This window comes from Triturus cristatus, chromosome 4_1, assembly GCF_964204655.1.
Source record: "Triturus cristatus chromosome 4_1, aTriCri1.1, whole genome shotgun sequence".
Lineage (NCBI taxonomy): Eukaryota > Metazoa > Chordata > Amphibia > Caudata > Salamandridae > Triturus > Triturus cristatus.
In genome coordinates, this window is record NC_140585.1 from 192,642,618 (window position 1) to 192,668,060 (window position 25,443).

Consider the following 25,443-nt stretch of genomic DNA (forward strand, 5'->3'; position numbering starts at 1 on the left):
CGCCCAGAAGGTGGAATTGAACCACTCTGTCGCTAAACAGCTACAGGTTTGAAGCCTGCACCCCAGACCACTGAGGTTCATCCGGGCAGATACAGATGTTAGGTAGAGACTTATATATAACCCAAAAATACAGAACACTTTATTAATAGGGTAAGGTATATGATGATTTGTAATCCATTTTCTTCACCCCTATCTCTGAGATAGCACGTCAATTTGTTTGAATATCTTTACTGCTTGAAGCCAGACTTTCAGGAGATAAGCTTCAATTTATGCAAATTAAAACAAGGGTTTCTGGGTAAATGAGACCCGTCTGCTTCCTGCTTTTCTAAGGTGATCAAAGCAAAGCCACGAGGAAGACAACTTGCAATAGAAACGAGCAGCCGATGCAACACTTGAATAAGCACATCATGAGTTAATCAAGCTCAGACAAAGGAAGTAGAAATGAAACAGTGAAAACGCTGCTCGCGTTCTCTCCCTCACAACATGCACAGTCCATTCTAGGTCTACGTTTGGGAAGCGGCCGTGTGTAATTTGAAAGAGCCACGTTGTATTACGAGCATCTTAATTTGGCAGCTCAGTTTATTTTTCCGTATTTTATTTTTACACAATATTGCTTTTCTCATAATTTGTTACTTGCTAAGCATCAGGTGGAACCGAACTGGGAAATCGGATGCAGGGCAGAGCAACTCGGGGATTTGTTAATATGCCAGTGAGCCCATGAAACGGTGGGTGGGACGCCGAGAGAATGACTTTGACGTGGGGGGTACTAACTGTCAGATAGTTGAATGACAATACACGGGCCATTTCCGTTTTAAACAAATTGCATTCTATGAAAGATTTCACGGTGTCTACTTTTCGACATTTTGTATCTTTTATTGGAATATATAAAGCTGAAAAGGCAAGTGATGGAAACAATACAACCATGTTTAGGCTGAATCAGCCACTGTAAATTTAAAGTACCAAAAAAATTAGACTTTGCTAGTCCTTCCTCTATGTTACCGGTCACACGGCTGTCATCAACTTCCAGCATTTAAAAGACAATCATAGGCAAGCATTGGCATAGCCAATAGGTCTCCCCTTTTGGACCTTATGTGTTTAGCCAGAGCTTTTGACTATGTTGTAGAGCATTGTGGCTGCTGTGCATTATGTTGAAAAGTTATAATTGTCTGCCTGTCGCCTATGCGTAGTCTCTCCAGTTCCCTTTGGAAATTGGTGGTACCTTCGCCTAAAGGGATTTCTGATTGTGCTGTGCTGGAGGTGGTACTTTCGCTTGATGCCAGAGAGATACTACTGGCTGATTTGGTATCTAGATTTTCTTCCCTGCACCTTTTTCTATCCTTGTTGCTGATGGGATTATCATACTTTTTAGCAAACGTGTAAATCCCGCCATCCTGCTAATCACGGTCATCCCTCTTGCTCTTTCTCATTTTTTGTCTCTGAGGTATTGTTAGTGCTCCTCTATGACCTTATCAATGATGGCATAATTTTTTTCCACTAAATCCTGACAATCCATTGATTCTATCTGTTTCTCTGTGTGTGAGAAAGTGGCTCTGTATATACTGTTCCTTAATAGGTACAGGGTGTACAGAGTCCACAGTCCCCCAGGGGCTGAGAGAGGTTAAAGTTAGGTGTAACCTTACTCTCTAAAGTGGTAGCTTGGTCGAGCAGTAAGGCAGTACCAGAGGACAGTGTAAAGCATTTGTTGTACACACACAGTCAGCAAATGGTCTCACACACTCAATAACTGAACTCTAGGCCAATAGTTTATATAAAACATATATGCTTGTTTTATTTTAGAACCAACAATTGGAATTAAAATATACTTTCTCAGAATGAGATGTTGAATATAAATACTTTTGCAATGAGCAATTGATTTTTGTAAACAGTTACAAGTGGTTGCAATAGGCAACACTATTTCAAACACAACAGTGCATTGAGTTCAATGGAATTTTCATGTTATTTGTCACAGATTACTTTTCGGATTACTTTTGGAATTCCAGGACTGGATCCCAGATTTAGTCCTGGGTCAGTACTTTGAATCAAGTGATACAAGTCGAATTATTGCAGTGATGATTTTTAAGTAATATGTAGCTATTTCAAAAGTTGACACTTCGAAAATATTTCCTAGAAAACATTCAATGATTCTCTATGGCAAGAAATTCAAATTGCAGGTATAGTACTTTCTAGTTACTTTTGTAATCCAGTACTGGGTGCCTGGACTCAGTACTGGGATCTTTATCCAAAACAGGTAAGTAATTACGTTTGAAGATATTATACGATTTTTGAAGAATATTTAAAGATTGAAGAAATCGACACTTTGAAGAAATTTCACAGAAAAACAGTCAATGGTTTCCTATGGAAGAAAATTGAGTTAAGGGTAAGTGCAGTTGTAAGTATTTTTCAGAGTCAGTGCTGGGTACCAAGATCCAGCACAGGGAGCTCACCTAAGAGAAGGTGAGTAATTTCGTTTTCGTTACTCGGCTGATTTTTGGTGAATATTTTAAGATTTGAAAAGTCCACACGGAAGAAATTTCAGGAAAAAGCCAGTCAATGTTACCCTATGAGGAAAATAGAGTTTGCGGTTTAAGGGTAGGTACTCGACTGGCAGAGTTGAGGTTCTGGGCATAGACTCAGGGGTCCCCCAGGGTAAGGTAGGTAAAGTTGGTTCACCCTCAGCGGCTCTAGGGCGGCTGGGTGCAGAGAGAGTTAGGCCCAATATTATCCTATGAGGGATAGGGGGGCCTTGGTTGGTGGCTGCTGACTGGCAAGCCACGCGGCTGTGGGAGCTGAGCTCCTGGTCACTTACTCAGGGCAAGTGGGGAAGTGGGTAGGTGTAGAGTTTTCACTGCCAGGGCCACCCGGGCGGCTGGATGCAGAGGGCTTTTGAGCCTTCGGGCGCTCAATTGATTTCAATGGGAAATCTCCGGTTTGACCCTTTCCAATTTGATAAAGCATGATCATAGTCCAGTGTTACGTTGTGCATTCGGTGGTGCGGCAGCTGCCGCACTGAACCCTTTGCCAAAGAGGTCCTGTGCCATCTCTTCTCTTCTGTCGATTAGTTTTGGCATGTTTCTGGGATGCGCAGGTGTGTGCTGGTTGGTCCAATAAGTCAAAATGGAAGAAGGCGAGCAACGGCAGAGTGTTGCAAAGTAGAATATGGTGGCGTACAGTGCAGATGTACAGAGTGGATTGGTGTAGAGTGCAATGGAGTAGAGTGCATTGGTTTTGAATGCAGTGGCATAGAGTGCAGTGGCGTAGAGTGCAGTGATGTAGAGTGCAGAGGCGTAGAATAGAGTGGCATTGAGTGGAGTGGCACAGGGTAGATTGTAGTGGCGTAGAGTGGAGTGGCGTTGAGTGGAATAGAGCAGAGTAGAATAGAGTGGTGTAGAGTGCAGTGTCATAGAGTAGAGCGTCGCAGAGTTCAGTGTTGTAGAGTGCAGTAGTGCACGGTAGATTAGAGTGGTTTAAAGTGTATTGTTGTAGAGTGGAGAGATATAGAGTGTATTGGCTACATGCATTGGTGTAGAGTACAGAAGAGCAGCATAGAGTAGAGTGGTGCAGAGTAGAGTGCAGTGGTGAAGAGTAGAGTTGTGTAGAGTTTAGTGGCGGCAGAGAGTGCTATGTTGTAGAGGACTCTGCTTTTAATTTATAATTTGCTATTTTGTGAATAGTGCACAGAGGAATACCTCGAGGTACAGTATTAACGCCTTGTTTTTAGATTGAAGAAAAAGTTCAGTGGCAATTTTCTCATTTATGCATGCCAACACAATAGGTTCTGGTAGCAAAAAGCACCGATTTTTTAAAGCAAAAAGTTGCTTTATTTTAGCATTATGCTGCCTAAAACTGCGACCTCTTCAGACTTCAATGTGAAAAATAAATTCCCCAGATTTGTTTTTACTAAATCTCCCTCCTCCTGCTTCCAAATATTGGCAGGAATGCTTGGTACTTAGTCAATGATTGCTGTCTCCTTAAAGGCAGTGAATCACACAAATACACACACACTTTGTGTGCCACAGGGTGATTGCGCAGATCAGTATGAGAGCATCATGTACACACGAAAATCAGAGGCAGCGTCATATGCGAAGCCCAACCTATTTATGTCCTCCTGCCATTCCAACGGTGATATTCCGTTTGTCTGTCTATAAATCACATGGAACTGTCATCAGAAATAACGCTATAATTATGATTATTGTAGCAAAACACACAGCTGATCTATTTAATTAGTCCGCCCAGAAGGTGGAATTGAACCACTCTGTCGCTAAACAGCTACAGGTTTGAAGCCTGCACCCCAGACCACTGAGGTTCATCCGGGCAGATACAGATGTTAGGTAGAGACTTATATATAACCCAAAAATACAGAACACTTTATTAATAGGGTAAGGTATATGATGATTTGTAATCCATTTTCTTCACCCCTATCTCTGAGATAGCACGTCAATTTGTTTGAATATCTTTACTGCTTGAAGCCAGACTTTCAGGAGATAAGCTTCAATTTATGCAAATTAAAACAAGGGTTTCTGGGTAAAAGAGACCCGTCTGCTTCCTGCTTTTCTAACGTGATCAAAGCAAAGCCACGAGGAAGACAACTTGCAATAGAAACGAGCAGCCGATGCAACACTTGAATAAGCACATCATGAGTTAATCAAGCTCAGGCAAAGGAAGAAGAAATGAAACAGTGAAAACGCTGCTCGCGTTCTCTCCCTCACAACATGCACAGTCCATTCTAGGTCTACGTTTTGGAAGCGGCCGTGTGTAATTTGAAAGAGCCACATTGTATTACGAGCATCTTAATTTGGCAGCTCAGTTTATTATTCCGTATTTTATTTTTACACAATATTGATTTTCTCATAATTTGTTACTTGCTAAAAGTCTGGTGGAACCGAACTGGGAAATCGGATGCAGGGCAGAGCAACTCGGGGATTTGTTAATATGCCAGTGAGCCCATGAAACGGTGGGCGGGATGCCGAGAGAATGACGTTTGAGGTGGGGGGTACTAACTATCAGATAGTTGAATGACAATACACGGGCCATTTCCGTTTTAAACAAATTGCATTCTATGAAAGATTTCACGGTGTCTACTTTTCGACATTTTGTATCTTTTATTGGAATATATAAAGCTGAAAAGGCAAGTGATGGAAACAATACAACCATGTTTAGGCTGAATCAGCCACTGTAAATTTAAAGTACCAAAAAAATTAGACTTTGCTAGTCCTTCCTCTATGTTACCGGTCACGCGGCTGTCATCAACTTCCAGCATTTAAAAGACAATCATAGGCAAGCATTGGCATAGCCAATAGGTCTCGCCTTTTGGACCTTATGTGTTTAGCCAGAGCTTTTGACTATGTTGTAGAGCATTGTGGCTGCTGTGCATTATGTTGAAAAGTTATAATTGTCTGCCTGTCGCCTATGCGTAGTCTCTCCAGTTCCCTTTGGAAATTGGTGGTACCTTCGCCTAAAGGGATTTCTGATTGTGCTGTGCTGGAGGTGGTACTTTTGCTTGATGCCAGAGAGATACTACTGGCTGATTTGGTTTCTAGACTTTCTTCCCTGCACCTTTTTCTATCCTTGTTGCTGATGGGATTATCATACTTTTTAGCAAACGTGTAAATCCCGCCATCCTGCTAATCACGGTCATCCCTCTTTCTCTTTCTCATTTTTTGTCTCTGAGGTATTGTTAGTGCTCCTCTATGACCTTATCAATGATGGCATAATTTTTTTCCACTAAATCCTGACAATCCATTGATGCTATCTGTTTCTCTGTGTGTGAAAAAGTGGCTCTGTATATACTGTTCCTTAATAGGTACAGGGTGTACAGAGTCCACAGTCCCCCAGGGGCTGAGAGAGGTTAAAGTAAGGTATAACCTTACTCTCTAAAGTGGTAGCTTGGTCGAGCAGTAAGGCAGTACCAGAGGACAGTGTAAAGCATTTGTTGTACACACTCAGTCAGCAAATGGTCTCACACACTCAATAACTGAACTCTAGGCCAATAGTTTATATAAAACATATATGCTTGTTTTATTTTAGAACCAACAATTGGAATTAAAATATACTTTCTCAGAATGAGATGTTGAATATAAATACTATTGCAATGAGCAATTGATTTTTGTAAACAGTTACAAGTGGTTGCAATAGGCAACACTATTTCAAACACAACAGTGCATTGAGTTCAATGGAATTTTCATGTTATTTCTCACAGATTACTTTTCGGATTACTTTTGGAATTCCAGGACTGGATCCCAGATTCAGTCCTGGGTCAGTACTTTGAATCAAGTGATACAAGTCGAATTAATTGCAGTGATGATTTTTAAGTAATATGTAGCTATTTCAAAAGTTGACACTTCGAAAATATTTCCTAGAAAACATTCAATGATTCTCTATGGCAAGAAATTCAAATTGCAGGTATAGTACTTTCTAGTTACTTTTGTAATCCAGTACTGGGTGCCTGGACTCAGTACTGGGATCTTTATCCAAAACATGTAAGTAATTACGTTTGAAGATATTATACGATTTTTGAAGAATATTTAAAGATTGAAGAAATCGACACTTTCAAGAAATTTCACAGAAAAACAGTCAATGGTTTCCTATGGAAGAAAATTGAGTTAAGGGTAAGTACAGTTGTAAGTATTTTTCAGAGTCAGTGCTGAGTACCAAGATCCAGCACAGGGAGCTCACCTAAGAGAAGGTGAGTAATTTCGTTTTCGTTACTCGGCTGATTTTTGGTGAATATTTTAAGATTTGAAAAGTCCACACTTTAAAGAAATTTCAGGAAAAAGCCAGTCAATGTTACCCTATGAGGAAAATAGAGTTTGCGGTTTAAGGGTAAGTACTCGACTGGCAGAGTTGAGGTTCTGGGCATAGACTCAGGGGTCCCCCAGGGTAAGGTAGGTAAAGTTGGTTCACCCTCAGCGGCTCTAGGGCGGCCGGGTGCAGAGAGAGTTAGGCCCAATGTTATCCTATGAGGGATAGGGGGGCCTTGGTTGGTGGCTGCTGACTGGCAAGCCACGCGGCTGTGGGAGCTGAGCTCCTGGTCACTTACTCAGGGCAAGTGGGGAAGTGGGTAGGTGTAGAGTTTTCACTGCCAGGGCCACCCGGGCGGCTGGATGCAGAGGGCTTTTGAGCCTTCGGGCGCTCAATTGATTTCAATCGGAAATCTCCGGTTTGACCCTTTCCAATTTGACAAAGCATGATCATAGTCCAGTGTTACGTTGTGCATTCGGTGGTGCGGCAGCTGCCGCACTGAACTCTTTGCCAAAGAGGTCCTGTGCCATCTCTTCTCTTCTGTCGATTAGTTTTGGCATGTTTCTGGGATGCGCAGGTGTGTGCTGGTTGGTGCAATAAGTCAAAATGGAAGAAGGCGAGCAACGGCAGAGTGTTGCAAAGTAGAATATGGTGGCGTACAGTGCAGATGTACAGAGTGGATTGGTGTAGAGTGCAATGGAGTAGAGTGCATTGGTTTTGAATGCAGTGGCATAGAGTGCAGTGGCGTAGAGTGCAGTGATGTAGAGTGCAGAGGCGTAGAATAGAGTGGCATTGAGTGGAGTGGCACAGGGTAGATTGTAGTGCCGTAGAGTGGAGTGGCGTTGAGTGGAATAGAGCAGAGTAGAATAGAGTGGTGTAGAGTGCAGTGTCATAGAGTAGAGCGTCGCAGAGTTCAATGTTGTGGAGTGCAGTAGTGCATGGTAGATTAGAGTGGTTTAAAGTGTATTGGTGTAGAGTGGAGAGATATAGAGTGTATTGGCTACATGCATTGGGGTAGAGTACAGAAGCGCAGCATAGAGTAGAGTGGTGCAGTGTAGAGTGCAGTGGTGAAGAGTAGAGTTGTGTAGAGTTTAGTGGCGGCAGAGAGTGCTATGTTGTAGAGGACTCTGCTTTTAATTTATTAATTAGCTATTTTGTGAATAGTGCACAGAGGAATACCTTGAGGTACAGTATTAACGCCTTGTTTTTAGATTGAAGAAAAAGTTCAGTGGCAATTTTCTCATTTATGCATGCCAACACAATAGGTTCTGGTAGCAAAAAGCACCGATTTTTTAAAGCAAAAAGTTGCTTTATTTTAGCATTATGCTGCCTGAAACTGCGACCTCTTCAGACTTCAATGTAAAAAATAAAATCCCCAAATTTGTTTTTACTAAATCTCCCTCCTCCTGCTTCCAAATATTGGCAGGAATGCTTGGTACTTAGTCAATGATTGCTGTCTCCTTAAAGGCAGTGAATCACACAAATACACACACACTTTGTGTGCCACAGGGTGATTGCGCAGATCAGTGTGAGAGCATCATGTACACACGAAAATCAGAGGCAGCGTCATATCCGAAGCCCAACCTATTTATGTCCTCCTGCCATTCCAATGGTGAGATTCCGTTTGTCTGTCTATAAATCACATGGAACTGTCATCAGAAATAACGCTATAATTATGATTATTGTAGCAAAACACACAGCTGATCTATTTAATTAGTCCGCCCAGAAGGTGGAATTGAACCACTCTGTCGCTAAACAGCTACAGGTTTGAAGTCTGCACCCCAGACCACTGAGGTTCATCCGGGCAGATACAGATGTTAGGTAGAGACTTATATATAACCCAAAAATACAGAACACTTTATTAATAGGGTAAGGTATATGATGATTTGTAATCCATTTTCTTCACCCCTATCTCTGAGATAGCACGTCAATTTGTTTGAATATCTTTACTGCTTGAAGCCAGACTTTCAGGAGATAAGCTTCAATTTATGCAAATTAAAACAAGGGTTTCTGGGTAAATGAGACCCGTCTGCTTCCTGCTTTTCTAACGTGATCAAAGCAAAGCCACGAGGAAGACAACTTGCAATAGAAACGAGCAGCCGATGCAGCACTTGAATAAGCACATCATGAGTTAATCAAGCTCAGGCAAAGGAAGTAGAAATGAAACAGTGAAAACGCTGCTCGCGTTCTCTCCCTCACAACATGCACAGTCCATTCTAGGTCTATGTTTTGGAAGCGGCCGTGTGTAATTTGAAAGAGCCACGTTGTATTACGAGCATCTTAATTTGGCAGCTCAGTTTATTTTTCCGTATTTTATTTTTACACAATATTGCTTTTCTCATAATTTGTTACTTGCTAAGCGTCAGGTGGAACCGAACTGGGAAATCGGATGCAGGGCAGAGCAACTGGGGGATTTGTTAATATGCCAGTGATCCCATGAAACGGTGGGCGGGACGCCGAGAGAATGACGTTTGACGTGGGGGGGTACTAACTGTCAGACAGTTGAATGACAATACACGGGCCATTTCCGTTTTAAACAAATTGCATTCTATGAAAGATTTCACGGTGTCTACTTTTCGACATTTTGTATCTTTTATTGGAATATATAAAGCTGAAAAGGCAAGTGATGGAATCAATACAACCATGTTTAGGCTGAATCCGCCACTGTAAATTTAAAGTACCAAAAAAATTAGACTTTGCTAGTCCTTCCTCTATGTTACCGGTCACGCGGCTGTCATCAACTTCCAGCATTTAAAAGACAATCATAGGCAAGCATTGGCATAGCCAATAGGTTTCGCATTTTGGACCTTATGTGTTTAGCCAGAGCTTTTGACTATGTTGTAGAGCATTGTGGCTGCTGTGCATTATGTTGAAAAGTTATAATTGTCTGCCTGTCGCCTATGCGTAGTCTCTCCAGTTCCCTTTGGAAATTGGTGGTACCTTCGCCTAAAGGGATTTCTGATTGTGCTGTGCTGGAGGTGGTACTTTCGCTTGATGCCAGAGAGATACTACTGGCTGATTTGGTTTCTAGACTTTCTTCCCTGCACCTTTTTCTATCCTTGTTGCTGATGGGATTATCATACTTTTTAGCAAACGTGTAAATCCCGCCATCCTGCTAATCACGGTCATCCCTCTTGCTCTTTCTCATTTTTTGTCTCTGAGGTATTGTTAGTGCTCCTCTATGACCTTATCAATGATGGCATAATTTTTTTCCACTAAATCCTGACAATCCATTGATTCTATCTGTTTCTCTGTGTGTGAGAAAGTGGCTCTGTATATACTGTTCCTTAATAGGTACAGGGTGTACAGAGTCCACAGTCCCCCAGGGGCTGAGAGAGGTTAAAGTAAGGTATAACCTTACTCTCTAAAGAGGTAGCTTGGTCGAGCAGTAAGGCAGTACCAGAGGACAGTGTAAAGCATTTGTTGTACACACTCAGTCAGCAAATGGTCTCACACACTCAATAACTGAACTCTAGGCCAATAGTTTATAAAAAACATATATGCTTGTTTTATTTTAGAACCAACAATTGGAATTAAAATATACTTTCTCAGAATGAGATGTTGAATATAAATACTATTGCAATGAGCAATTGATTTTTGTAAACAGTTACAAGTGGTTGCAATAGGCAACACTATTTCAAACACAACAGTGCATTGAGTTCAATGGAATTTTTATGTTATTTCTCACAGATTACTTTTCGGATTACTTTTGGAATTCCAGGACTGGATCCCAGATTCAGTCCTGGGTCAGTACTTTGAATCAAGTGATACAAGTCGAATTAATTGCAGTGATGATTTTTAAGTAATATGTAGCTATTTCAAAAGTTGACACTTCGAAAATATTTCCTAGAAAACATTCAATGATTCTCTATGGCAAGAAATTCAAATTGCAGGTATAGTACTTTCTAGTTACTTTTGTAATCCAGTACTGGGTGCCTGGACTCAGTACTGGGATCTTTATCCAAAACAGGTAAGTAATTACGTTTGAAGATATTATACGATTTTTGAAGAATATTTAAAGATTGAAGAAATCGACACTTTGAAGAAATTTCACAGAAAAACAGTCAATGGTTTCCTATGGAAGAAAATTGAGTTTCTTCCATAGTTGTAAGTATTTTTCAGAGTCAGTGCTGGGTACCAAGATCCAGCACAGGGAGCTCACCTAAGAGAAGGTGAGTAATTTCGTTTTCGTTACTCGGCTGATTGTTAGTGAATATTTTAAGATTTGAAAAATCCACACTTAGAAGAAATTTCAGGAAAAAGCCAGTCAATGTTACCCTATGAGGAAAATAGAGTTTGCCATCATTTCCCTTGGTTTTTGCTGTGTTCGCCATAAGTTGGCAGGGTATGCTCAGACGTGAGTCCCTTGCTCACTTTGCCACTGGATTCAAGCATACCTGGCTGAAGACGGCTGAAATGCCAGAAACCGGTCCTAGGAAGCTTGTTTCCGGTCCAGGGAAGACATGGCTAGGCAGTTCGGGCTGGACTGTTCCCGTGAGGCACAGGGTCAGACTGATTTGCATATGGCCATGTCTAAACTGGGGTGGCAGAGTGGGCTAAAGAACGGTGATGGATTAAACCCAGATCAGTTGACTGGGGGTGAGTGCTTGCATTGTTCAACACTCCGTCCATCATTTCCCTTGGTTTTTGCTTTGTTCGCCATAAGTTGGCAGGGTATGCTCAGACGTGAGTCCCTTGCTCACTTTGCCACTGGATTCAAGCAAACCTGGCTGAAGACGGCTGAAATGCCAGAAACCGGTCCTAGGAAGCTTGTTTCCGGTCCAGGGAAGACATGGCTTGGCAGTTCGGGCTGGACTGTTCCCGTGAGGCACAGGGTCAGACTGATTTGCATATGGCCATGTCTAAACTGGGGTGGCAGAGTGGGCTAAAGAACGGTGATGGATTAAACCCAGATCAGTTGACTGGGGGTGAGTGCTTGCATTGTTCAACACTCCGTCCATCATTTCCCTTGGTTTTTGCTTTGTTCGCCATAAGTTGGCAGGGTATGCTCAGACGTGAGTCCCTTGCTCACTTTGCCACTGGATTCAAGCAAACCTGGCTGAAGACGGCTGAAATGCCAGAAACCGGTCCTAGGAAGCTTGTTTCCGGTCCAGGGAAGACATGGCTTGGCAGTTCGGGCTGGACTGTTCCCGTGAGGCACAGGGTCAGAATGATTTGCATATGGCCATGTCTAAACTGGGGTGGCAGAGTGGGCTAAAGAACGGTGATGGATTAAACCCAGATCAGTTGACTGGGGGTGAGTGCTTGCATTGTTCAACACTCCGTCCATCATTTCCCTTGGTTTTTGCTTTGTTCGCCATAAGTTGGCAGGGTATGCTCAGACGTGAGTCCCTTGCTCACTTTGCCACTGGATTCAAGCAAACCTGGCTGAAGACGGCTGAAATGCCAGAAACCGGTCCTAGGAAGCTTGTTTCCGGTCCAGGGAAGACATGGCTTGGCAGTTCGGGCTGGACTGTTCCCGTGAGGCACAGGGTCAGACTGATTTGCATATGGTCATGTCTAAACTGGGGTGGCAGAGTGGGCTAAAGAACGGTGATGGATTAAACCCAGATCAGTTGACTGGGGGTGAGTGCTTGCATTGTTCAACACTCCGTCCATCATTTCCCTTGGTTTTTGCTTTGTTCGCCATAAGTTGGCTGGGTATGCTCAGACGTGAGTCCCTTGCTCACTTTGCCACTGGATTCAAGCAAACCTGGCTGAAGACGGCTGAAATGCCAGAAACCGGTCCTAGGAAGCTTGTTTCCGGTCCAGGGAAGACATGGCTTGGCAGTTCGGGCTGGACTGTTCCCGTGAGGCACAGGGTCAGACTGATTTGCATATGGCCATGTCTAAACTGGGGTGGCAGAGTGGGCTAAAGAACGGTGATGGATTAAACCCAGATCAGTTGACTGGGGGTGAGTGCTTGCATTGTTCAACACTCCGTCCATCATTTCCCTTGGTTTTTGCTTTGTTCGCCATAAGTTGGCAGGGTATGCTCAGACGTGAGTCCCTTGCTCACTTTGCCACTGGATTCAAGCAAACCTGGCTGAAGACGGCTGAAATGCCAGAAACCGGTCCTAGGAAGCTTGTTTCCGGTCCAGGGAAGACATGGCTTGGCAGTTCAGGCTGGACTGTTCCCGTGAGGCACAGGGTCAGAATGATTTGCATATGGCCATGTCTAAACTGGGGTGGCAGAGTGGGCTAAAGAACGGTGATGGATTAAACCCAGATCAGTTGACTGGGGGTGAGTGCTTGCATTGTTCAACACTCCGTCCATCATTTCCCTTGGTTTTTGCTTTGTTCGCCATAAGTTGGCAGGGTATGCTCAGACGTGAGTCCCTTGCTCATTTTGCCACTGGATTCAAGCAAACCTGGCTGAAGACGGCTGAAATGCCAGAAACCGGTCCTAGGAAGCTTGTTTCCGGTCCAGGGAAGACATGGCTTGGCAGTTCGGGCTGGACTGTTCCCGTGAGGCACAGGGTCAGACTGATTTGCATATGGCCATGTCTAAACTGGGGTGGCAGAGTGGGCTAAAGAACGGTGATGGATTAAACCCAGATCAGTTGACTGGGGGTGAGTGCTTGCATTGTTCAACACTCCGTCCATCATTTCCCTTGGTTTTTGCTTTGTTCGCCATAAGTTGGCAGGGTATGCTCAGACGTGAGTCCCTTGCTCACTTTGCCACTGGATTCAAGCAAACCTGGCTGAAGACGGCTGAAATGCCAGAAACCGGTCCTAGGAAGCTTGTTTCCGGTCCAGGGAAGACATGGCTTGGCAGTTCGGGCTGGACTGTTCCCGTGAGGCACAGGGTCAGACTGATTTGCATATGGCCATGTCTAAACTGGGGTGGCAGAGTGGGCTAAAGAACGGTGATGGATTAAACCCAGATCAGTTGACTGGGGGTGAGTGCTTGCATTGTTCAACACTCCGTCCATCATTTCCCTTGGTTTTTGCTTTGTTCGCCATAAGTTGGCAGGGTATGCTCAGACATGAGTCCCTTGCTCACTTTGCCACTGGATTCAAGCAAACCTGGCTGAAGACGGCTGAAATGCCAGAAACCGGTCCTAGGAAGCTTGTTTCCGGTCCAGGGAAGACATGGCTTGGCAGTTCGGGCTGGACTGTTCCCGTGAGGCACAGGGTCAGACTGATTTGCATATGGCCATGTCTAAACTGGGGTGGCAGAGTGGGCTAAAGAACGGTGATGGATTAAACCCAGATCAGTTGACTGGGGGTGAGTGCTTGCATTGTTCAACACTCCGTCCATCATTTCCCTTGGTTTTTGCTTTGTTCGCCATAAGCTGGCAGGGTATGCTCAGACGTGAGTCCCTTGCTCACTTTGCCACTGGATTCAAGCAAACCTGGCTGAAGACGGCTGAAATGCCAGAAACCGGTCCTAGGAAGCTTGTTTCCGGTCCAGGGAAGACATGGCTTGGCAGTTCGGGCTGGACTGTTCCCGTGAGGCACAGGGTCAGACTGATTTGCATATGGCCATGTCTAAACTGGGGTGGCAGAGTGGGCTAAAGAACGGTGATGGATTAAACCCAGATCAGTTGACTGGGGGTGAGTGCTTGCATTGTTCAACACTCCGTCCATCATTTCCCTTGGTTTTTACTTTTGTAATCCAGTACTGGGTGCCTGGACTCAGTACTGGGATCTTTATCCAAAACAGGTAAGTAATTACGTTTGAAGATATTATACGATTTTTGAAGAATATTTAAAGATTGAAGAAATCGACACTTTGAAGAAATTTCACAGAAAAACAGTCAATGGTTTCCTATGGAAGAAAATTGAGTTAAGGGTAAGTACAGTTGTAAGTATTTTTCAGAGTCAGTGCTGGGTACCAAGATCCAGCACAGGGAGCTCACCTAAGAGAAGGTGAGTAATTTTGTTTTCGTTACTCGGCTGATTTTTGGTGAATATTTTAAGATTTGAAAAGTCCACACTTTAACCCCTTCAGTGCCCATGACGAGCTGGACTCGTCATGGGCTGCGGTGGCGCTGTGCCCATGACGAGTCCAGCTCGTCATGAACTCCGCCCGCTAATGGAAGGCGCGGCACTGGGCGGGGAAAGGGGCGGGCATGCAAGGGGTTAAAGAAATTTCAGGAAAAAGCCAGTCAATGTTACCCTATGAGGAAAATAGAGTTTGCGGTTTAAGGGTAAGTACTCGACTGGCAGAGTTGAGGTTCTGGGCATAGACTCAGGGGTCCCCCAGGGTAAGGTAGGTAAAGTTGGTTCACCCTCAGCGGCTCTAGGGCGGCCGGGTGCAGAGAGAGTTAGGCCCAATGTTATCCTATGAGGGATAGGGGGGCCTTGGTTGGTGGCTGCTGACTGGCAAGCCACGCGGCTGTGGGAGCTGAGCTCCTGGTCACTTACTCAGGGCAAGTGGGGAAGTGGGTAGGTGTAGAGTTTTCACTGCCAGGGCCACCCGGGCGGCTGGATGCAGAGGGCTTTTGAGCCTTCGGGCGCTCAATTGATTTCAATGGGAAATCTCCGGTTTGACCCTTTCCAATTTGATAAAGCATGATCATAGTCCAGTGTTACGTTGTGCATTCGGTGGTGCGGCAGCTGCCGCACTGAACACTTTGCCAAAGAGGTCCTGTGCCATCTCTTCTCTTCTGTCGATTAGTTTTGGCATGTTTCTGGGATGCGCAGGTGTGTGCTGGTTGGTCCAATAAGTCAAAATGGAAGAAGGCGAGCAACGGCAGAGTGTTGCAAAGTAGAATATGGTGGCGTACAGTGCAGATGTACAGAGTGGATTGGTGTAGAGTGCAATGGAGTAGAGTGCATTGGTTTTGAATGCAGTGGCATAGAGTGCAGTGGCGTAGAGTGCAGTGATGTAGAGTGCAGAGGCGTAGAATAGAGTGGCATTGAGTGGAGTGGCACAGGGTAGATTGTAGTGCCGTAGAGTGGAGTGGCGTTGAGTGGAATAGAGCAGAGTAGAATAGAGTGGTGTAGAGTGCAGTGTCATAGAGTAGAGCGTCGCAGAGTTCAATGTTGTAGAGTGCAGTACTGCATGGTAGATTAGAGTGGTTTAAAGTGAATTGGTGTAGAGTGGAGAGATATAGAGTGTATTGGCTACATGCATTGGGGTAGAGTACAGAAGAGCAGCATAGAGTAGAGTGGTGCAGAGTAGAGTGCAGTGGTGAAGAGTAGAGTTGCGTAGAGTTTAGTGGCGGCAGAGAGTGCTATATTGTAGAGGACTCTGCTTTTAATTTTTAATTTGCTATTTTGTGAATAGTGCACAGAGGAATACCTTGAGGTACAGTATTAACGCCTTGTTTTTAGATTGAAGAAAAAGTTCAGTGGCAATTTTCTCATTTATGCATGCCAACACAATAGGTTCTGGTAGCAAAAAGCACCGATTTTTTAAAGCAAAAAGTTGCTTTATTTTAGCATTATGCTGCCTAAAACTGCGACCTCTTCAGACTTCAATGTGAAAAATAAAATCCCCAAATTTGTTTTTACTAAATCTCCCTCCTCCTGCTTCCAAATATTGGCAGGAATGCTTGGTACTTAGTCAATGATTGCTGTCTCCTTAAAGGCAGTGAATCACACAAATACACACACACGTTGTGTGCCACAGGGTAATTGCGCAGATCAGTATGAGAGCATCATGTACACACGAAAATCAGAGGCAGCGTCATATGCGAAGCCCAACCTATTTATGTCCTCCTGCCATTCCAACGGTGATATTCCGTTTGTCTGTCTATAAATCACATGGAACTGTCATCAGAAATAACGCTATAATTATGATTATTGTAGTAAAGCACACAGCTGATCTATTTAATTAGTCCGCCCAGAAGGTGGAATTGAACCACTCTATCGCTAAACAGCTACAGGTTTGAAGCCTGCACCCCAGACCACTGAGGTTCATCCGGGCAGATACAGATGTTAGGTAGAGACTTATATATAACACAAAAATACAGAACACTTTATTAATAGGGTAAGGTATATGATGATTTGTAATCCATTTTCTTCACCCCTATCTCTGAGATAGCACGTCAATTTGTTTGAATATCTTTACTGCTTGAAGCCAGACTTTCAGGAGATAAGCTTCAATTTATGCAAATTAAAACAAGGGTTTCTGGGTAAATGAGACCCGTCTGCTTCCTGCTTTTCTAACGTGATCAAAGCAAAGCCACGAGGAAGACAACTTGCAATAGAAACGAGCAGCCGATGCAACACTTGAATAAGCACATCATGAGTTAATCAAGCTCAGGCAAAGGAAGTAGAAATGAAACAGTGAAAACGCTGCTCGCGTTCTCTCCCTCACAACATGCACAGTCCATTCTAGGTCTACGTTTTGGAAGCGGCCGTGTGTAATTTGAAAGAGCCACGTTGTATTACGAGCATCTTAATTTGGCAGCTCAGTTTATTTTTCCGTATTTTATTTTTACACAATATTGCTTTTCTCATAATTTGTTACTTGCTAAGCGTCAGGTGGAACCGAACTGGGAAATCGGATGCAGGGCAGAGCAACTCGGGGATTTGTTAATATGCCAGTGAGCCCATGAAACGGTGGGCGGGACGACGAGAGAATGACGTTTGACGTGGGGGGTACTAACTGTCAGACAGTTGAATGACAATACACGGGCCATTTCTGTTTTAAACAAATTGCATTCTATGAAAGATTTCACGGTGTCTACTTTTTGACATTTTGTATCTTTTATTGGAATATATAAAGCTGAAAAGGCAAGTGATGGAAACAATACAACCATGTTTAGGCTGAATCAGCCACTGTAAATTTAAAGTACCAAAAAAATTAGACTTTGCTAGTCCTTCCTCTATGTTACCGGTCACGCGGCTGTCATCAACTTTCAGCATTTAAAAGACAATCATAGGCAAGCATTGGCATAGCCAATAGGTCTCGCCTTTTGGACCTTATGTGTTTAGCCAGAGCTTTTGACTATGTTGTAGAGCATTGTGGCTGCTGTGCATTATGTTGAAAAGTTATAATTGTCTGCCTGTCGCCTATGCGTAGTCTCTCCAGTTCCCTTTGGAAATTGGTGGTACCTTCGCCTAAAGGGATTTCTGATTGTGCTGTGCTGGAGGTGGTACTTTCGCTTGATGCCAGAGAGATACTACTGGCTGATTTGGTTTCTAGATTTTCTTCCCTGCACTTTTTTCTATCCTTGTTGCTGATGGGATTATCATACTTTTTAGCAAACGTGTAAATCCCGCCATCCTGCTAATCACGGTCATCCCTCTTGCTCTTTCTCATTTTTTGTCTCTGAGGTATTGTTAGTGCTCCTCTATGACCTTATCAATGATGGCATAATTTTTTTCCACTAAATCCTGACAATCCATTGATTCTATCTGTTTCTCTGTGTGTGAGAAAGTGGCTCTGTATATACTGTTCCTTAATAGGTACAGGGTGTACAGAGTCCACAGTCCCCCAGGGGCTGAGAGAGGTTAAAGTTAGGTATAACCTTACTCTCTAAAGTGGTAGCTTGGTCGAGTAGTAAGGCAGTACCAGAGGACAGTGTAAAGCATTTGTTGTACACACTCAGTCAGCAAATGGTCTCACACACTCAATAACTGAACTCTAGGCCAATAGTTTATATAAAACATATATGCTTGTTTTATTTTAGAACCAACAATTGGAATTAAAATATACTTTCTCAGAATGAGATGTTGAATATAAATACTTTTGCAATGAGCAATTGATTTTTGTAAACAGTTACAAGTGGTTGCAATAGGCAACACTATTTCAAACACAACAGTGCATTGAGTTCAATGGAATTTTCAGGTTATTTGTCACAGATTACTTTTCGGATTACTTTTGGAATTCCAGGACTGGATCCCAGATTCAGTCCTGGGTCAGTACTTTGAATCAAGTGATACAAGTCGAATTAATTGCAGTGATGATTTTTAAGTAATATGTAGCTATTTCAAAAGTTGACACTTCGAAAATATTTCCTAGAAAACATTCAATGATTCTCTATGGCAAGAAATTCAAATTGCAGGTATAGTACTTTCTAGTTACTTTTGTAATCCAGTACTGGGTGCCTGGACTCAGTACTGGGATCTTTATCCAAAACAGGTAAGTAATTACGTTTGAAGATATTATACGATTTTTGAAGAATATTTAAAGATTGAAGAAATCGACACTTTGAAGAAATTTCACAGAAAAACAGTCAATGGTTTCCTATGGAAGAAAATTGAGTTAGGGTAAGTGCAGTTGTAAGTATTTTTCAGAGTCAGTGCTGGGTACCAAGATCCAGCACAGGGAGCTCACCTAAGAGAAGGTGAGTAATTTCGTTTTCGTTACTCGGCTGATTTTTGGTGAATATTTTAAGATTTGAAAAGTCCACACTTAAAAGAAATTTCAGGAAAAAGCCAGTCAATGTTACCCTATGAGGAAAATAGAGTTTGCGGTTGAAGGGTAAGTACTCGACTGGCAGAGTTGAGGTTCTGGGCATAGACTCAGGGGTCCCCCAGGGTAAGGTAGGTAAAGTTGGTTCACCCTCAGCGGCTCTAGGGCGGCCGGGTGCAGAGAGAGTTAGGCCCAATGTTATCCCATGAGGGATAGGGGGGCCTTGGTTGGTGGCTGCTGACTGGCAAGCCACGCGGCTGTGGGAGCTGAGCTCCTGGTCACTTACTCAGGGCAAGTGGGGAAGTGGGTAGGTGTAGAGTTTTCACTGCCAGGGCCACCCGGGCGGCTGGATGCAGAGGGCTTTTGAGCCTTCGGGCGCTCAATTGATTTCAATGGGAAATCTCCGGTTTGACCCTTTCCAATTTGATAAAGCATGATCATAGTCCAGTGTTACGTTGTGCATTCGGTGGTGCGGCAGCTGCCGCACTGAACCCTTTGCCAAAGAGGTCCTGTGCCATCTCTTCTCTTCTGTCGATTAGTTTTGGCATGTTTCTGGGATGCGCAGGTGTGTGCTGGTCGGTCCAATAAGTCAAAATGGAAGAAGGCGAGCAACGGCAGAGTGTTGCAAAGTAGAATATGGTGGCGTACAGTGCAGATGTACAGAGTGGATTGGTGTAGAGTGCAATCGAGTAGAGTGCATTGGTTTTGAATGCAGTGGCATAGAGTGCAGTGGCGTAGAGTGCAGTGATGTAGAGTGCAGAGGCGTAGAATAGAGTGGCATTGAGTGGAGTGGCACAGGGTAGATTGTAGTGCCGTAGAGTGGAGTGGCGTTGAGTGGAATAGAGCAGAGTAGAATAGAGTGGTGTAGAGTGCAGTGTCATAGAGTAGAGCGTCGCAGCGTTCAGTGTTGTAGAGTGCAGTAGTGCACGGTAGATTAGAGTGGTTGTAGAGTGGAGAGATATAGAGTGTATTGGCGTACATGCATTGGGGTAGAGTACAGAAGAGCAGCATAGAGTAGAGTGGTGCAGAGTAGAGTGCAGTGGTGAAGAGTAGAGTTGTGTAGAGTTTAGTGGCGGCAGAGAGTGCTATGTTGTAGAGGACTCTGCTTTTAATTTATAATTTGCTATTTTGTGAATAGTGCACAGAGGAATACCTTGAGGTACAGTATTAACGCCTTGTTTTTACATTGAAGAAAAAGTTCAGTGGCAATTTTCTCATTTATGCATGCCAACACAATAGGTTCTGGTAGCAAAAAGCACCGATTTTTTAAAGCAAAAAGTTGCTTTATTTTAGCATTATGCTGCCTAAAACTGCGACCTCTTCAGACTTCAATGTGAAAAATAAAATCCCAAATTTGTTTTTACTAAATCTCCCTCCTCCTGCTTCCAAATATTGGCAGGAATGCTTGGTACTTAGTCAATGATTGCTGTCTCCTTAAAGGCAGTGAATCACACAAATACACACACACTTTGTGTGCCACAGGGTGATTGCGCAGATCAGTATGAGAGCATCATGTACACACGAAAATCAAAGGCAGCGTCATATGCGAAGCCCAACCTATTTATGTCCTCCTGCCATTCCAACGGTGATATTCCGTTTGTCTGTCTATAAATCACATGGAACTGTCATCAGAAATAACGCTATAATTATGATTATTGTAGCAAAACACACAGCTGATCTATTTAATTAGTCCGCCCAGAGGGTGGAATTGAACCACTCCGTCGCTAAACAGCTACAGGTTTGAAGCCTGCACCCCAGACCACTGAGGTTCATCCGAGCAGATACAGATGTTAGTTAGAGACTTATATATAACCCAAAAATACAGAACACTTTATTAATAGGGTAAGGTATATGATGATTTGTAATCCATTTTCTTCACCCCTATCTCTGAGATAGCACATCAATTTGTTTGAATATCTTTACTGCTTGAAGCCAGACTTTCAGGAGATAAGCTTCAATTTATGCAAATTAAAACAAGGGTTTCTGGGTGAATGAGACCCGTCTGCTTCCTGCTTTACTAACGTGATCAAAGCAAAGCCACGAGGAAGACAACTTGCAATAGAAACGAGCAGCCGATGCAACACTTGAATAAGCACATCATGAGTTAATCAAGCTCAGGCAAAGGAAGTAGAAATGAAACAGTGAAAACGCTGCTCGCGTTCTCTCCCTCACAACATGCACAGTCCATTCTAGGTCTAGGTTTTGGAAGCGGCCGTGTGTAATTTGAAAGAGCCACGTTGTATTACGAGCATCTTAATTTGGCAGCTCAGTTTATTTTCCGTATTTTATTTTTACACAATATTGCTTTTCTCATAATTTGTTACTTGCTAAGCGTCAGGTGGAACCGAACTGGGAAATCGGATGCAGGGCAGAGCAACTCGGGGATTTGTTAATATGCCAGTGAGCCCATGAAACGGTGGGCGGGACGCCGAGAGAATGACGTTTGACGTTGGGGGTACTAACTGTCAGACAGTTGAATGACAATACACGGGCCATTTCGTTTTAAACAAATTGCATTCTATGAAAGATTTCACGGTGTCTACTTTTCGACATTTTGTATCTTTTATTGGAATATATAAAGCTGAAAAGGCAAGTGATGGAAACAATACAACCATGTTTAGGCTGAATCAGCCACTGTAAATTTAAAGTACCAAAAAAATTAGACTTTGCTAGTCCTTCCTCTATGTTACCGGTCACGCGGCTGTCATCAACTTCCAGCATTTAAAAGACAATCATAGGCAAGCATTGGCATAGCCAATAGGTCTCGCCTTTTGGACCTTATGTGTTTAGCCAGAGCTTTTGACTATGTTGTAGAGCATTGTGGCTGCTGTGCATTATGTTGAAAAGTTATAATTGTCTGCCTGTCGCCTATGCGTAGTCTCTCCAGTTCCCTTTGGAAATTGGTGGTACCTTCGCCTAAAGGGATTTCTGATTGTGCTGTGCTGGAGGTGGTACTTTCGCTTGATGCCAGAGAGATACTACTGGCTGATTTGGTTTCTAGACTTTCTTCCCTGCACCTTTTTCTATCCTTGTTGCTGATGGGATTATCATACTTTTTAGCAAACGTGTAAATCCCGCCATCCTGCTAATCACGGTCATCCCTCTTGCTCTTTCTCATTTTTTGTCTCTGAGGTATTGTTAGCGCTCCTCTATGACCTTATCAATGATGGCATAATTTTTTTCCACTAAATCCTGACAATCCATTGATTCTATCTGTTTCTCTGTGTGTGAGAAAGTGGCTCTGTATATACTGTTCCTTAATAGGTACAGGGTGTACAGAGTCCACAGTCCCCCAGGGGCTGAGAGAGGTTAAAGTTAGGTATAACCTTACTCTCTAAAGTGGTAGCTTGGTCGAGCAGTAAGGCAGTACCAGAGGACAGTGTAAAGCATTTGTTGTACACACTCAGTCAGCAAATGGTCTCACACACTCAATAACTGAACTCTAGGCCAATAGTTTATAAAAAACATATATGCTTGTTTTATTTTAGAAACAACAATTGGAATTAAAATATACTTTCTCAGAATGAGATGTTGAATATAAATACTATTGCAATGAGCAATTGATTTTTGTAAACAGTTACAAATGGTTGCACTAGGTAACACTATTTCAAACACAGCAGTGCATTGAGTTCAATGGAATTTTCATGTTATTTGTCACAGATTACTTTTCGGATTACTTTTGGAATTCAAGGACTGGATCCCAGATTCAGTCCTGGGTCAGTACTTTGAATCAAGTGATACAAGTCGAATTAATTGCAGTGATGATTTTTAAGTAATATGTAGCTATTTCAAAAGTTGACACTTCGAAAATATTTCCTAGAAAACATTCAATGATTCTCTATGGCAAGAAATTCAAATTGCAGGTATAGTACTTTCTAGTTACTTTTGTAATCCAGTACTGGGTGCCTGGACTCAGTACTGGGATCTTTATCCAAAACAGGTAAGTAATTACGTTTGAAGATATTATACGATTTTTGAAGAATATTTAAAGATTGAAGAAATCGACACTTTGAAGAAATTTCACAGAAAAACAGTCAATGGTTTCCTATGGAAGAAAATTGAGTTAAGGGTAAGTGCAGTTGTAAGTATTTTTCAGAGTCAGTGCTGGGTACCAAGATCCAGCACAGGGAGCTCACCTAAGAGAAGGTGAGTAATTTCGTTTTCGTTACTCGGCTGATTTTTAGTGAATATTTTAAGATTTGAAAAATCCACACTTAGAAGAAATTTCAGGAAAAAGCCAGTCAATGTTACCATATGAGGAAAATAGAGTTTGCGGTTTAAGGGTAAGTACTCGACTGGCAGAGTTGAGGTTCTGGGCATAGACTCAGGGGTCCCCCAGGGTAAGGTAGGTAAAGTTGGTTCACCCTCAGCGGCTCTAGGGCGGCCGGGTGCAGAGAGAGTTAGGCCCAATGTTATCCTATGAGGGATAGGGGGGCCTTGGTTGGTGGCTGCTGACTGGCAAGCCATGCGGCTGTGGGAGCTGAGCTCCTGGTCACTTACTCAGGGCAAGTGGGGAAGTGGGTAGGTGTAGAGTTTTCACTGCCAGGGCCACCCGGGCGGCTGGATGCAGAGGGCTTTTGAGCCTTCGGGCGCTCAATTGATTTCAATGGGAAATCTCCGGTTTGACCCTTTCCAATTTGATAAAGCATGATCATAGTCCAGTGTTACGTTGTGCATTCGGTGGTGAGGCAGCTGCCGCACTGAACCCTTTGCCAAAGAGGTCCTGTGCCATCTCTTCTCTTCTGTCGATTAGTTTTGGCATGTTTCTGGGATGCGCAGGTGTGTGCTGGTTGGTCCAATAAGTCAAAATGGAAGAAGGCGAGCAACGGCGAGTGTTGCAAAGTAGAATATGGTGGCGTACAGTGCAGATGTGCATAGTGGATTGGTGTAGAGTGCAATGGAGTAGAGTGCATTGGTTTTGAATGCAGTGGCATAGAGTGCAGTGGCGTAGAGTGCAGTGATGTAGAGTGCAGAGGCGTAGAATAGAGTGGCATTGAGTGGAGTGGCACAGGGTAGATTGTAGTGGCGTAGAGTGGAGTGGCGTTGAGTGGAATAGAGCAGAGTAGAATAGAGTGGTGTAGAGTGCAGTGTCATAGAGTAGAGCGTCGCAGAGTTCAGTGTTGTAGAGTGCAGTAGTGCACGGTAGATTAGAGTGGTTTAAAGTGTATTGGTGTAGAGTGGAGAGATATAGAGTGTATTGGCGTACATGCATTGGGGTAGAGTACAGAAGAGCAGCATAGAGTAAAGTGGTGCAGAGTAGAGTGCAGTGGTGAAGAGTAGAGTTGTGTAGAGTTTAGTGGCGGCAGAGAGTGCTATGTTGTAGAGGACTCTACTTTTAATTTATAATTTTCTATTTTGTGAATAGTGCACAGAGGAATACCTCGAGGTACAGTATTAACTCCTTGTTTTTAGATTGAAGAAAAAGTTCAGTGGCAATTTTCTCATTTATGCATGCCAACACACTAGGTTCTGGTAGCAAAAAGCACCGATTTTTTAAAGCAAAAAGTTGCTTTATTTTAGCATTATGCTGCCTAAAACTGCGACCTCTTCAGACTTCAATGTGAAAAATAAAATCCCCAAATTTGTTTTTACTAAATCTCCCTCCTCCTGCTTCCAAATATTGGCAGGAATGCTTGGTACTTAGTCAATGATTGCTGTCTCCTTAAAGGCAGTGAATCACACAAATACACACACACTTTGTGTGCCACAGGGTGATTGCGCAGATCAGTATGAGAGCATCATGTACACACGAAAATCAGAGGCAGCGTCATATGCGAAGCCCAACCTATTTATGTCCTCCTGCCATTCCAAAGGTGATATTCCGTTTGTCTGTCTATAAATCACATGGAACTGTCATCAGAAATAACGCTATAATTATGATTATTGTAGCAAAACACACAGCTGATCTATTTAATTAGTCCGCCCAGAAGGTGGAATTGAACCACTCTGTCGCTAAACAGCTACAGGTTTGAAGCCTGCACCCCAGACCACTGAGGTTCATCCGGGCAGATACAGATGTTAGGTAGAGACTTATATATAACCCAAAAATACAGAACACTTTATTAATAGGGTAAGGTATATGATGATTTGTAATCCATTTTCTTCACCCCTATCTCTGAGATAGCACGTCAATTTGTTTGAATATCTTTACTGCTTGAAGCCAGACTTTCAGGAGATAAGCTTCAATGTATGCAAATTAAAACAAGGGTTTCTGGGTAAATGAGACCCGTCTGCTTCCTGCTTTTCTAACGTGATCAAAGCAAAGCCACGAGGAAGACAACTTGCAATAGAAACGAGCAGCCGATGCAACACTTGAATAAGCACATCATGAGTTAATCAAGCTCAGGCAAAGGAAGTAGAAATGAAACAGTGAAAACGCTGCTCGCGTT

General features: G+C 43.2%; 6 non-coding genes across 6 annotated transcripts; all 6 read right to left on the bottom strand.

Moving 5' to 3' along the window:
* Window positions 1–87, bottom strand: TRNASTOP-UCA (transfer RNA opal suppressor (anticodon UCA)). The gene has a single exon. It is a non-coding gene; the product is annotated as a tRNA-Sec (tRNA).
* A 4,139-nt stretch (window positions 88–4,226) lies between these two features.
* TRNASTOP-UCA (transfer RNA opal suppressor (anticodon UCA)) lies at window positions 4,227–4,313 on the bottom strand. The gene has a single exon. It is a non-coding gene; the product is annotated as a tRNA-Sec (tRNA).
* A 4,144-nt stretch (window positions 4,314–8,457) lies between these two features.
* Window positions 8,458–8,544, bottom strand: TRNASTOP-UCA (transfer RNA opal suppressor (anticodon UCA)). The gene has a single exon. It is a non-coding gene; the product is annotated as a tRNA-Sec (tRNA).
* Window positions 8,545–16,531: 7,987 nt separating this feature from the next.
* Window positions 16,532–16,618, bottom strand: TRNASTOP-UCA (transfer RNA opal suppressor (anticodon UCA)). The gene has a single exon. It is a non-coding gene; the product is annotated as a tRNA-Sec (tRNA).
* A 4,128-nt stretch (window positions 16,619–20,746) lies between these two features.
* Window positions 20,747–20,833, bottom strand: TRNASTOP-UCA (transfer RNA opal suppressor (anticodon UCA)). The gene has a single exon. It is a non-coding gene; the product is annotated as a tRNA-Sec (tRNA).
* Window positions 20,834–24,974: 4,141 nt separating this feature from the next.
* TRNASTOP-UCA (transfer RNA opal suppressor (anticodon UCA)) lies at window positions 24,975–25,061 on the bottom strand. The gene has a single exon. It is a non-coding gene; the product is annotated as a tRNA-Sec (tRNA).
* Between the last annotated feature and the right edge of the window lie 382 nt (window positions 25,062–25,443).